The sequence below is a fragment of the Salvelinus namaycush genome, chromosome 13 (genome assembly GCF_016432855.1).
Source record: "Salvelinus namaycush isolate Seneca chromosome 13, SaNama_1.0, whole genome shotgun sequence".
Taxonomy (NCBI): domain Eukaryota; kingdom Metazoa; phylum Chordata; class Actinopteri; order Salmoniformes; family Salmonidae; genus Salvelinus; species Salvelinus namaycush.
In genome coordinates, this window is record NC_052319.1 from 40,791,980 (window position 1) to 40,806,522 (window position 14,543).

A 14,543-nucleotide genomic window follows, 5' to 3' on the forward strand; every position below is an offset into this window, starting at 1 on the left:
TATCCAGACAAAGGATGGAACTCCATTGCCTGTGAACCTCACAGCTTCATTTACAATATGGCATACGAAACGGGAGACTCTAGAGCAGAGGTATTCAACTCTTACCCTACGAGGTCCAGAGCCTGCTGGTTTTCTGTTCTACCTTATAATTAATCGCACACACCTGGTGTCCCAGGTCTAAATCAGTCCCTGATTGGAGGGGAACATTGAAAAAATGCAGTGGAACTGGCTTCGAGGTCCAGAGTTGAGTTTGAGGGCTCTAGCGGTTACAGCAAACATAGTCTCATCTCGCTGTGATGTTCTCAGATGGATTTAGAATTGAAACAAGACTACTTTCTCTTGGTCACAGAGGGCCAAAATCAATGTGTGCTTAAAGCTGAAGTTGTAACGAGCCAGCAGGCATTTGAATGGTTCCAATTGTATATTGTCATTAAGTAAGCGCCGACAGACAGCTCTACTTCTAGGTCCAAAGCACCTTTGCTGTATTTCGTTTTTGTGTGTGTTATTTCTTACATTATTAGCTCAGAGCGTTTTTTGTCTTATTACATACAGCCGGGACACAACTTTTGGATATCAGAGCGGCGGTAACTCACCAGCATTACGACCAGGAATATGACTTTCCCGAATTGGATCCTTTGTTCGTACCCCCCAGGGCAATTGAACTGAAGTCCCAGAGGCTCCAAGATGCCGCCGGCGGAGAAGAGGTATTTAGAGTGGACTTCTAGTCCGGCTCAGGAGGCGTGCACACCATCCACCGCTTACAAGTATATTACTCGCTCTTGTTCAGTCGCTGGACAATAAAGTAGACGAGCTCAGAGCGAGGTTCTCCTTCCAGAGAGACATCAGGGACTGTAACATACTCTATTTCACGGAATCCTGGCTCTCTCGGGATATACTGTCCCCGTCCATACAGCCAGCTGGGTTCTCAGTACATCGCGCAGACAGGTATAAAGAATTTCCGGGAAGAAGAAAGGAGTGGTGTATGTTTCATGATTAACTACTCATGGTGTGATTGTGATAACATAGTCCTTTTTTTCATCCGACCTAGAATACCTCACAATCAAATGCCAACCATATTACCTCCCAAGAGAATTCTCTTCGGCTATAGTCCCAGCCCTCAAGCCGATACCACGACGGCCCTCAAGGAACTACTACACTGGATTTTATGCAAACTGGAAACCACATATCCTGAGGTCGCATTTATTGTAGCTGGGTATTTTAACTAAGCAAATTTGAGGAAAACGCTACCGAAGTTCTGGAAAAACACTCAACTACTGAAAATTCCCCATTCGAGATGCCTACAAGGCCCTCCACCGCACTCCCTTCGGCAAATCAGATCACGACTCCATCTTCTTCTTCAGTGGGGTTTATCGGCGGTTGGCATCCAATGTCATGGTGCATTACCATTCTGGAGTGTGGGCCATAGACAGGGAGAATCTAAATCCTACCTGCCAGCCCCGTTGCTCTTAAAAAAGATAACAACATATTTGAGACTATGTCTAATGACGTTCTACTCAATATACTCTTTAAACTAATTTCCTGAATCCCCTTCTCCCTCATACTAGATCTCAGCCTCTCTCTTTCCCTCTGATACTGCCCACACTGTAGCAATACATGCTGAACTGTCTCGGTTTCCTGGCAATAATCACAATTTCCTGTTGGATGCTTTCCTATCACACTTAAGGTCTTATTCAACTGGCTGTGTCCCACCCTTAATCTTGTCCCTTCCTGCTGTCCTCGTCTCCCTGACTTTCCTCTGTACTTGAAATAAATGCCTGCCCTTAGTATCTCTATTCCACTGCGCCTGCCATCTCTGCACCACTACTGTCCATATCAGGCTTTTTGCCTCTGCCTTGCTCATGGAAATTACAACCTTAACATCCCCAGTACTAAGTGCTTGTTTAGCCAGTACATCAACTGCCTCGCTCCTCTCCACCCCCACATGGGCTGGGACCTAAGTAAATCTTATCTGTATACTCATTACTCTAATCCTGCAATGGGCTTGTAGCATCTCATAAAACATGTTTTGTCTGCTATGTGAGCTAAAGGACTAGAGACTCATCAACACTGCACATGAATCAGAGCAAATAACTACTCTGTCTGGCTTGACTTCCTCCATCCACTGCAAGGCGAACACTATGGCCATCATCTCGGCTGTATACACAGCCAGATGATCTGTAATACGTTTCCTGACTCTGACCCCACATTCCTGCACTACAAATGTTGACCCAGTACGTCCTGTCATTGGATCTTTTGAACCATCTGTGTAAATGGCACAACATCCTGATACACAAAATCCAGACGTCTATTAAACAAATCAGATGGCTCAACACCCTCCCTATCTTCCTGTAGTCTCTCCAACATTTCTAGATCAACTACTGGAGGTGGGAGTAGCCGTGCTGGATTTACAGGAATAGCTACCGTTGGACTAAAGTCCCTTCCATACAGTCCCATCTCATTCGCCTGGGTATTACCCTCCCACCCAAAGCTCGTGTTCTGTCTTCGCTCATGTTCCAAGCATGCCTGTAAAATTCCCTTTGCAGGATGAGGCACCCCATGTCTCTGTAGGTTGACCCAATAATTAATTGCCAGTTGCTGTCTCCTAATCTGCAATGGCATTTCCCCCCATCTCCACCTGTAGTGCAGCCTCTGGGGAGGTCAGAAACGCCCCACTACATATTCTGAGTCCTTGTCCCTGTATGACTTCTAGCCTTTCCAATAAGATCCAGGCTGCAGAACCATACGCTATACTGCCATAGTCTATTACAGATCAGATCAATGCAACATACATGGTCCTCAATGAGGAACGTCCAGCCCCCCACTCCTTCCCCGTCAGACCGGATCAATGCGACATACATGGTCCTCAATGAGGAACGTCCAGCCCCCCACTCCTTCCCCGTCAGACCGGATCAATGCGACATACATGGTCCTCAATGAGGAACGCCCAGCCCCCCACTCCTTCCCCGTCAGACCGGATCAATGCGACATACATGGTCCTCAATGAGGAACGCCCAGCCCCCCACTCCTTCCCCGTCAGACCGGATCAATGCAACATACATGGTCCTCAATGAGGAACACCCAGCCTCCCACTCCTTCCCCGTCAGACCGGATCAATGCAACATTCATGGTCCTCAATGAGGAACGCCTAGCCCCCCACTCCTTCCCTGTCAGACAGGATCAATGCAACATACATGGTCCTCAATGAGGAACGCCCAGCCCCCCACTCCTTCCCCATCAGACCAGATCAATGCAACATACATGGTCCTCAATGAGGAACGCCCAGCCCCCCACTCCTTCCCCGTCAGACCGGATCAATGCAACATACATGGTCCTCAATGAGGAACGCCCAGCCCCCCACTCCTTCCCCGTCAGACAGCGCGTCACATTTAGCACCTTCTTACACTTTCCCACCACTCTCTCAATGTGTTCTGCCCAGGTCAGTCTAGTATCAAAGTTTACCCCAAGGAACCTGAAGGCCCCCAAGCTCTCCAAGTTTCTCCCATATAACCTCAAGCATACCTCATCTTCCACCTTCCCCCTGGTAAAGAACATTGTCTAAATTCTCTACAGAGAACCTGAATTCCAACATTAATGCCTACCACTCTATCTCATCAATAGCTTCCTGTACCTTTCTGACTACGTAAGGCACATTTCTTCCTCTCTTCCATAAGGCCACATCATCTACAAATAACAACCTCCCAATATCCGGCCACACCTGAGAGCAAACATCATTGATCATCATTTCACGACTTCATTTTGCTCCTCCCTTCCTATAGGCAGAAACTCAAACAGGAAATACTAGTGCTAAGGTCTATTCAACGCTGGTCTGACCAATCGGAATCCATGCTTAAAGATTGTTTTGATCACGCAGACTGGGATATGTTCCGGATAGCCTCTAAGAATAACATTGACGTATACACTGAGTTCATCAGAAAGTGTATTGGGGATGTTGTTCCCACTGTGACGATTAAAACCTACCCAAACCAGAAACCGTGGATAGATGGCAGCATTCGCGCAAAACTGAAAGCACGAAGCACGGTATTTTACCATGGCAAGGTGGCTGGTAATATGGTTGAATACAAACAGTGTAGTCTTTCCCTCCGTAAGTCACAATTCAACGGCTGAGACACGAGACGTCTGTGGCAGGGTCTACAGACAATCACAGATTACAAAGGGATAACCAGCCACGTCGTGGACACCAACGTCTTGCTCCAGGACAAGCTAAACACCTTCTTCGCCCACTTTGAGGATAATATAGTGCCATTGACACGGCCCGCTCCCAAGGACTGTGGGCTCTCGTTCTCCGTGGCCGACAAGAGTAAGACATTTAAGCGTGTTAACCCTCGCAAGGCTGCCGGCCCAGACTGCATCCCTAGACGCGTCCTCAGAGCATGCACAGACCAGCTAACTGGACATATTCAATCTCTCCCATTCTGCTGTCCCCACTTGCTTCAAGATGTCCTCCATTGTTCCTGTACCCTAGAAAGCAAAAGGTAACTGATCTACATGACAATCGCCCAGTAGCACTCACTTCTGTCATCATGTAGTGCTTTGAGAGGCTAGTGAAGGATCATATCACCTCTACCTTACCTAACACCCTAGACCCACTTCAATTCGCTCTGCACACTGTCCTATCCCATCTGGACAAGAGGAATACCTTTGTAAGAATGCTGTTCATTGACTACAGCTCAGCCTTCAACACCATTGTACCCTCCAAGCTCATCATTAAGCTCAGGGCCCTGGGTCTGAACCCCGCCTTGTGCAACTGGGTCCTGGAATTCCTGACGGGCCGCCCCCCAGGTGGTGAAGGTAGGAAACAACACCTCCACCTCGCTGATCCTCAACACAGGGGCCCCACAAGGGTGTACTCCTGTACTCCCTGTTCACCCATGACTGTGTGGCCACGCACACCTCCAACTCAATCATCAAGTTTGCAGACAACACAACAGTAGTAGGTCTGATTATACAACAATGACGAGACAGCCTACATGGAGGAGGTGAGGGCCCTGGTGGAGTGGTGCCAAGAAAATAACCTCCCCCTCAACGTCAACAGGAGCTGATCGTGGACTTCAGGAAACAGCAGAGGGAGCACACCCCTGTCCACATCAACGGGACCGCATTGGAGAAGGTGAAAAGGTTCAAGTTCCTCTGCATACACATTACTGACAATTTTACATGGTCCACCCACACAGAGGTGCAAAAGCGCCTCTTCAACCTCAGGAGGCTGAAGAAATTCGGCTTGGCCCCTAAGACCCTCACAAACTTTTGCAGATGCACAATTGAGAGCATCCTCTCCAGAGGGTGGTGGGGTCTTCTCAACGCATCACTGCGCACACTGCCTGCCCTCTAGGACACCTACAGCACCCGATGTCACAGGAAGGCCAAAAAGATCAACAAGGACATCAACCATTCGAGCCACGGCCTGTTCACCCCGTTATCATCCAGAAGGTCGATGTCAGTGCAGGTGCATCAAAGCTGGGACCGAGAGACTGAAAAACAGCTTCTATCTCAAGACCATAAGACTGTTAAATAGCCATCACTAGCGGCTACCACCCGGTTACTCAACCCTGCACCTTTGAGGCTCCTGCTCTATATACATAGACATGGAATCCCTAGCCATTTTAATAAATGAACACTAGTCACTTTAATAATGTTTACATACTGCTTTAATCATCTCATATGTATATACTGTATTCTATTTCCTGTATTTTAATCAATGCCAATCCGACATTGCTCGTCCTAATATTTATATTTTTCTTAATTCCATTCTTTTACTTTTAGATGTGTGTGTATTGTTGTGAATTGTTAGATATTACTGCACTGTTGGAGCTAGGAACACAAGCATTTCACTACACCCACAAAGCATCTGCTAAATATGTGTATGTGACCAAAAAACTTGATTTGTTGATATATTTTACAGTTATAAGACATTTTGTTTATAATTTGATTCTTACTATATTTAGAAATCATTTCGATTATTTCAAGCTCCCACTTTTGTTGTACAGGAAAACTGTGATATGTGACTAGTTTTACCAGAAAGGTGATATTATAATTTTTCTGGCAGTATAGGCATTATTAGTTATTGTTTATGATCCTCTAATGATAAATCATTACTTTTGAGATTGTCCATCTACTGTAGGCGGGAAATCAACATTTAACAGGATCATACTGTTCTGCTTCCTAATCAACACTGGCATATCAGCTCCTCTGATGCCACAACAACAACAGTGGAGCTGTATTAGTCTCAGCTGTATTTTTTTTATTCCCAGCCCTGTGTATTGTATAGGACACTGGCCAACAGCTGCATGCAAATACTGGCACTGTCAATCGATAGCGACTTCATGCATACTTCCCCATCATGTTCCAGCTGATGAAACTTACAGATGAACAATGCAAACAAAGCCAGAGGGAAATAACAAATTATTGATTGAATATTTCACACACACACACACACACACACACACACACACACACACACACACACACACACACACACACACACACACACACACACACACACACACACACACACACACACACACACACACACACACACACACACACACACACACACATAAAGAAAGTGACTGCAGCCAAGCTTATTGAATTTGACCTTAGTATACAGTTACTTCTTCAACCGGATCAGCTTTATTTTTTGTTTCCATTGAACATGCGTTACAAATAAAGGCATTTGAATTATATGAAGAGTGCCTTGGTCCTCCTTTCTTTTTGATGACACATTGTATAATATGGTCTAAGTCTATAAGTAAAATAAGAGTAAGACTGCTAACTAAACAAACTAAACAGTAGAGATATCACCCTACAAAGGATAAATCACCACCACCACACTTACTACCATGATTAAATGTGATATCTTGTATTTGTTAATAAAAACACAAAAACATTGCCATTATCCCTTACCAGTTACTTCTCCACACACAGCCTGGGTGACAGATGAACACAGCACTGTCACAGACACCTTGAAGAGTGGCAAAGTGCTGAGAACATCAGTTTTCTTACTTCAGGAGCCTCTTTCTCTCTCTCAGCCTTAGTTGGTCTCTCCTGCTTAATCTGCCTTTGACACTATTTCTGAAATTCTCCTCAAAAGCACACACACACACACACACACACACACACACACACACACACACACACACACACACACACACACACACACACACACACACACACACACACACACACACACACACACACACACGCTCACACACACACACACACACACACACAAACACACAATCGTTTCTCTCTCTTCTCTAATCCCCCTCAAAAGGAAGCAGAGTGTGCTTCAAATAACTCCAGCAGGCAGAAGTGACTTCTCAGGCTTTTCCTCTATGTGTTGTGTTGTTGGCTGGGATCATTAACTTCCTCTTTGTGTTGTGTTGTTGGCTGGGATCGTTAACTTAGTCCCTGGAGACTTTAGGAGGTAAATAATCCCCCTCCTGTGGTGGGAGGCTGTCAATCAAACTTGGTGGCGGGGACTGGGGAGTCTGGCTTCCAAGGAGACATCCCTGGTTGGTAATTAGGGTACAGCAGTGCCCTGCATGGAGATATATGGGACATGGGGATGGGGATATGGGGGTGGGGATGGGGGGATATGGGGGTGAGGATAAGGGGATATGGGGATGGGGATAAGGTGATGGGGATAAGGGGATATGGTGATGGGGATAAGGGGATATGGTGATGGGGATAAGGGGATATGGGGATGGGGATAAGGTGATGGGGATATGGGGATGGGGATATGGTGATGGGGATAAGGGGATATGGGGATGGGGATAAGGTGATGGGGATATGGGGATGGGGATATGGTGATGGGGATAAGGGGATATGGGGATGGGGATAAGGTGATGGGGATAAGGGATATGGGGACGGGGATAAGGGATATGGTGATGGGGATATGGGTATGGTGATATGGGATATGGGGGTGAGGATATAGGGATATGGTGATGGGATATGGGGATGGTGATATGGGATATGGGGGTGAGGATATGGGGATATGGGATATGGGGGTGAGGATATTGGGATATGGTGATGGGGATATGGGGATGGTGATATGGGATATGGGGGTGAGGATATGGGGATATGGGATATGGGGGTGAGGATATTGGGATATGGTGATGGGGATATGGGGATGGTGATATGGGATATGGGGGTGAGGATATGGTGATACGGGATGGGGATATGGGGATTTTGGGATAGGGAGTTGGGACAGCTGAGCTGGCCTGTATATTGATAATGGAGATAACTTACTCCTATTATTTTGCAATAAGAGACTTGACACATGAAATATATGTGTACTTAGCTATGTACTGTAGATGCATTATTGTTCACCGTACGATTTCACTGCTCATATGCTACAGTTACAAGCGAGTACAGTACGAAAAAAGTATTCAAGTAAGATCCTTTTTAATTGCATGAGAAGGGATGGCATTGAGGAGAGTTGGCAGTGCTTTGGTAAGGCTTTGGTTGCCATGGTGGTGTGCAACAGATCCACAGTGCATCTTGATTCTTGTGCCAAACAGCACTCTAATCTTTTCATGGCAAGTCCTCCAGCTCAGCTCTCTCGCTCCAACTCAGATGAAAGCCTGCTTGTCTCCGAGTCAGGCCCATGGCTGCCAGTCACTCCTGCTCTCCTTGTCTCCACCGCCTACTGTGAAGACGGGTAGAAGGCGAAGCAATTCGTTTACAAAGGCTTTCTCCGCACAATGGGACTGGACGTGTGAAGGGTCTTTCTGTTCCCACCGACCCCAAATATACTCAAACTGACGGTTTGACATGGAGAGGCTTGAGGAGCGGTACAGATGGAATGTTTGTACAAAGGCTTCCCAACAGAAGCGCTCAAGTTGGTGTCTAGTATACCTGCGTCACCTGACCCTCTCTTCACATCGTAGCTTGAGAGGAGCTTCCAATAAAATGGGTCAAAAGCAGCGTGATAATTGTGAAATATGAAATGCATACATCATTATGAAAAATGTCCCTCGTTTCTAAAGATAAGACAAAAAAGATGTACCAAGAACTACTTCGCACATGCTGTATACACACGCCACGTTAGATTATTCTCACTTCGCTTGACAGAAGTACGTCCCCCCCCCCACCCCCTTATTACAGCACGTGACAGGAATCCTCCTGGAAGGCCTGTATTGAAATAGCTCTTATTCTATTCCCTTTGTATAGTTTCCAGGTAAAGCTCCAGAGGAAACAGGATTGCTCCATAATAACATTTCCACTCAGCTTTTTAGAAATGCCACTATGACAGATGCTGCAGTGTCATTGCCTCAGCAGTCCAGGTTATTTGGGGACAAGACTCTTTTTACTGGTAACAACTAGTTTACCAGCAGAAGGTCAAGTCCAATATCACACCCATTTGGAGCTGAAATAACTCTTGAGTGGGAACGTTATTTTGAAACACTCCAAAAGGACATGTCTTGACTGCGGCTTAGCAACTGTCTCCACCTCGCCCACATGAAATCCAACTTGATCCTGAATCCAGGCTGGCAAACAAAGCTGCATTTATGATTTTCTGAGAGAAAAGAGTCAAAGCCTTAAGGTTTTTAACTATAACTCACTTCTAAACAAACTTCCCTCAACAACATAATCATACCGATAACAATGAACTTCTGGTACATAATTGTGTAAGCCACATCTGACAGTGTTATAGTTAACTGAGGTATTACATAGAGTACAAACTGAGACGGTGAGGTTTTAGATGAACATTAGACAGGCAGAAAATACAGGTTCAAACTGAGACAGTGAGGTTTTAGATGAACATTAGACAGGCAGAAAATACAGCTTCAAACTGAGACAGTGAGGTTTTAGAGGCTAATTAGACAGGCAGAAAATACAGCTTCAAACTGAGACAGTGAGGTTTTATAGGCTAATTAGACAGGCAGAAAATACAGCTTCAAACTGAGACAGTGAGGTTTTAGAGACTAATTAGACAGGCAGAAAATACAGCTTCAAACTGAGACAGTGAGGTTTTAGAGGCTAATTAGACAGGCAGAAAATACAGCTACAAACTGAGACAGTGAGGTTTTAGAGGCTAATTAAACAGGCAGAAAATACAGCTTCAAACTAAGACAGTGAGGTTTTAGAGGCTAATTAGACACACAGAAAATACAGCTTCATCCGATCCAGAAGGCTTTGAATATTCATCAATAAATTGAAAGTGGTTATTTTGTTTCATATATACACAGTACCAGCTACAAAAGTCATTTACAACATTAACCATGTCTATACTGTATTTCTGATCAATTTGATGTTATTTTAAGGGCCAAAACAGCTGCATTTCTTTCAAAAACAAGGACATTTCTAAGTGACCCCGAACTTTTGAACGGTAGTGTATATATATATATATATATATATATATATATATATATATATATATATATACACTACCGTTCAAAAGTTCGGTTATTATATATATATATTTATATAAAAGTTTGGACACACTTACTCATTCAAGGGTTTTTCTTTTATTTGACAATTTTCTACATTGTAGAATTGTAGTGAAGACATCAAAACTATGAAATAACACATAAGGAATCATGTAGTAAGCAAAAAAGTGTTAAACAAATCAAAATATATTTTATATTTGAGATTCTTCAAAGTAGCCTCCCTTTGCCTTGATACAGCTTTGTACACGCTTGGCATTCTCTAAACCAGCTTCACCTGGAATGCTTTTCCAACAGTCTTGAAGGAGTTACCACATATGCAGAGTTGCAAAGAAAAATGTATATCTCTGTCCAGTGTGTTATTTTCCCCATCTTAATCTTTACTTTTTATAGGCCAGTCTGAGATATGGCTATTTCATTGCAACTCTGCCTAGAAGGCCAGCATCCCGGAGTCACCTCTTCACTGTTGACGTTGAGACTGGTGTTTTGCGGGTACTATTTAATGAAGTTGCCAGTTGAGGACTTGTGAGGCATCTGTACTCTAATGTACTTGTGCTCTTGCTCAGTTGTGCACCGGGGCCTCCCACTCCTCTTTCTATTCTGGTTAGAGCCAGTTTGCTCTGTTCTGTGAAGGGAGTAATACACAGCGTTGTACGAGATCTTCAGTTTCTTGGCAATTTCTCGCATGGAATAGACATCATTTCTCAGAACAAGAATAGACTGACGAGTTTCAGAAGAAAGTTCTTTGTTTCTGGCCATTTGAAGCCTTTAATCGAACCCACAAATGCTGATGCTCCAGATACTCAACTAGTCTAAAGAAGGCCAGTTTTATTGTTATTTAATCAAGACAACCGTTTTCAGCTGTGCTAACATAATTGCAAAAGGGTTTTCTAATGATCAATTAGCCTTTTAAAATGATCAACTTGGATTAGCTAACACAACGTGCCATTGGAACACAGGAGTGATGGTTGCTGATAATGGGCCTCTGTACGCCTATGTAGATATTCCATAAAAAATCAGCCGTTTCCAGGTACAATAGTCATTTACAACATTAACAATGTCTACACTGTATTTCTGATCAATTTGATGTTATTTTAATGCACAAAAAAGGTGCTTTTCTTTCAAAAAGAAGGACATTTCTAAGTGACCCCAAACGTTTGAAGAGTAGTGTGTGTATATATATAATAAATATGTATATATATAAAGCATTTACCGTTTGCTCGGATGACTACCATAATATAGAACAAATATTCCAAACAGATTAATATTAATCCGTTCTAAATAAGGCCATTAGTAGCCAGGGGCTATTTCCTTGGTGGTGCTTGGCACGACAATTAGAAGATATTTCAGGTTGGAAAAAACCTTCCTGAAAGACAAGATAAGGGACGGAATAGAGAAACACTGAGGCCTAATGGTTCGAAGAGTCTAAAGCACATGGGTGAGTCAGATGTAGGATGTGTCATATTATGGACTGGGTACACACCGTCCATCCAATAATTAATCTACTTCTCCCAGGACTCTTGGTTTAGTCTGGTTATTGAACCGTTTAACTAGTCCATATGATTGCAACTAAACAGATTCATACATGAAGTTTTCTGAACATAATACACTTCTCAAATGTATAGGGTTTCAGGGAAAGGTGTATCAAAACTAGCCACATTATTCCCCATCATCAAACAATAGTTTATTTAGGTTCATAAATATACTAAATAAGAGGATAATGCTCCACAAAAGTAATGTGATATCCTTCAAATACTTCAAACTAGAAACGAAAATCTAAAGGATTCCTGTAACTCACTTACAAGTAAAAGTATACTGTTGATATCATGAATCAGCATGTAAAGAATCTGAAGACTCTACCGCTCTCTATGACATCATAATAAATAGCTACACTCATAAATTACAACAACTTTCCACAATATACAAGCCTTCACAGAGTAAGCAGTACTCACATAATACGTTCCAGGGTGGTCCTATCCAACAGAGAGGAATGATGCAACTCCCACTGAACGGTTATTAAACCCTCTACTGCATGTCACTGGCACATGGATGAAACTCTGCCTCCAAACATAACACAGCCACCTAGTTACTGTGGTGCCTTCCCTCCCTCTGCCTCAGCCCCAGCCCTGGCTGTATGCTCACGGAAGCGTGTAACATGCTGGGGAAGCGTCATTTCCACTGGGTTATTTCAAGGACGCTGCCTCCATTAAGGGCTAGGGCTCTCTATTTCCCATCTATCCCTTCTCCACGCCATGAGACAAAAGGTAAGCCAATGTGAAGACAAAGGCTGGGGAGCAGGGGGAACCTTGGGGACTCTATTGTGATGAGGCTGGGGATGGGGCTGGAACTCACTATAGAACATAACCAGGCTGAAGCCAGATGGGGTCAGCCTCCAAGGCTCGACTGCTTCGCTGCATCCCATCCACACACCCATTCATCATCGCAATAGATAGACAACACTGGTCAATGAAAGCTACTCACGAGATCACGAATGGTCAAATAAATGTTCAATTCCAAGACGACAAAAAGTGACAGTGAGGTTTTAGATGAACATTAGACAGGCAGCAAATACAGCTTCATCTGATCCAGAAGGCGTTGAATATTCATCAATACATTGAAAGTGGTTATTTTGTTTCATATATACACAGTACCAGCTACAAAAGAAATTTTCAACATTAACCATGTCTATACTGTATTTCTGATCAATTTGATGTTATTTTCTAGGATCTAGGGTGGAAGGGCGACGTCTTCATTGATGTCTCCGATGTTAGCATGGTCAGCTGTGAGAACAGAGATGTAATGCAAGTGAATGCGAGCATGTTTTAACGATAAATGTTTATCAGATTTATTATGAGGCTGTATTGAATATTTCTGCATTCATCCAGCCAGGAGACTTAACATTAAATTGAGGGTTAAATCCAGTATCAACGACACTGTACTGAACTAAATCTGCATCATTCTGTGAGAACCCTATCATTGTTTTATTCTACCTTTATTGTCCCCCACAGACAGTTCTATTGGCAATGTAGATTAGCATCTGATGTGGATGTGCCCACGGTAACCATGGCAAAGGTTCAAGATTTTAATTACTCTGCTGCCCCATCAGTAAGAGGATCTCCCCCAAGGCTCACTTCTGAAAAACACAAGGCTAATGAATCAAATAAGGGATAAACGTACACGTTCTGTACATTACCTTGGAAATAATGGACGACGCAGCAGGACGAGGCTGAGTCCCTTGGAGGAGTTCATCCCCCCCAAGGTAATGTACAGAACAGAGGAATTATCCCGCTTATACCACAGCTGCCAAAGAAAACAATATTCAAGCATAAATTTATCCGTAGAATATTTTTTTATTGTAGTTGATATTTTCATTATAAGCAAATTCATACTTTATTATCTTTTGGTTGTATATTTATGGACGTGACCCAGTTGGATGAAAGAAGTGCAGGAGCTGTCTTTTTCCAAGTCAGTTCGTTAGACTATGTTCACAGAAATTCCCAAACGACAGTATGCTATAGAGACCTCTGATTATTCACTGCTAAGGGTTCATACACATTTTGACAGATGGAATTTCAATGACTTTTCCATGACTTCTCCATGACTTTTAAACAATTTTTACAAAAATTATAAATAATTGGTAGCGTCTCTATATAGCCTACATTAAAAAGTATTCATAAATGTGGTATTGACACTAGAAGGCTGCTGGTCTCTGATCCCATGTAGACCTACTATTTCCTGCCATTGCGCTCTCAAATCAATCAAGGCTCCACAAAGTAGAATAACTGCACTGTTAGGCTACTGTATAAAACACATGTGGTCCACCCTGCACCTGGAGAGGTACTGGGCGCGCAGGCTTTTGATCTAGCCCTGAAACACACCGAGTCTGCTTATCAAGGTCCTGTTGAGAAGCTGGTGTTTAGGCTATATCAAATCAAATTTTATTGGTCACATACACATGTTTAGCAGATGTTATTGCGGGTGTAGTGAAATGCTTGTAGCTTCTAGCTCCAACAGTGCAGTAATATCTAACAAGTAATATCTAACAATATCACAACAATACACACAATACACACAAATCTGAAAGTAAAGGAATGGAATTAATAATATATAAATATACTGTTGTGTGTTAGAGCA

The 14,543-nt window shown here is 43.4% G+C and overlaps 1 pseudogene; it reads left to right on the forward strand.

The window, feature by feature from the left end:
- Nucleotides 1–2,866: 2,866 nt before the first annotated feature.
- The window catches only part of LOC120058134, a 33,615-nt pseudogene continuing 21,938 nt past the window's right edge, over nucleotides 2,867–14,543 (forward strand).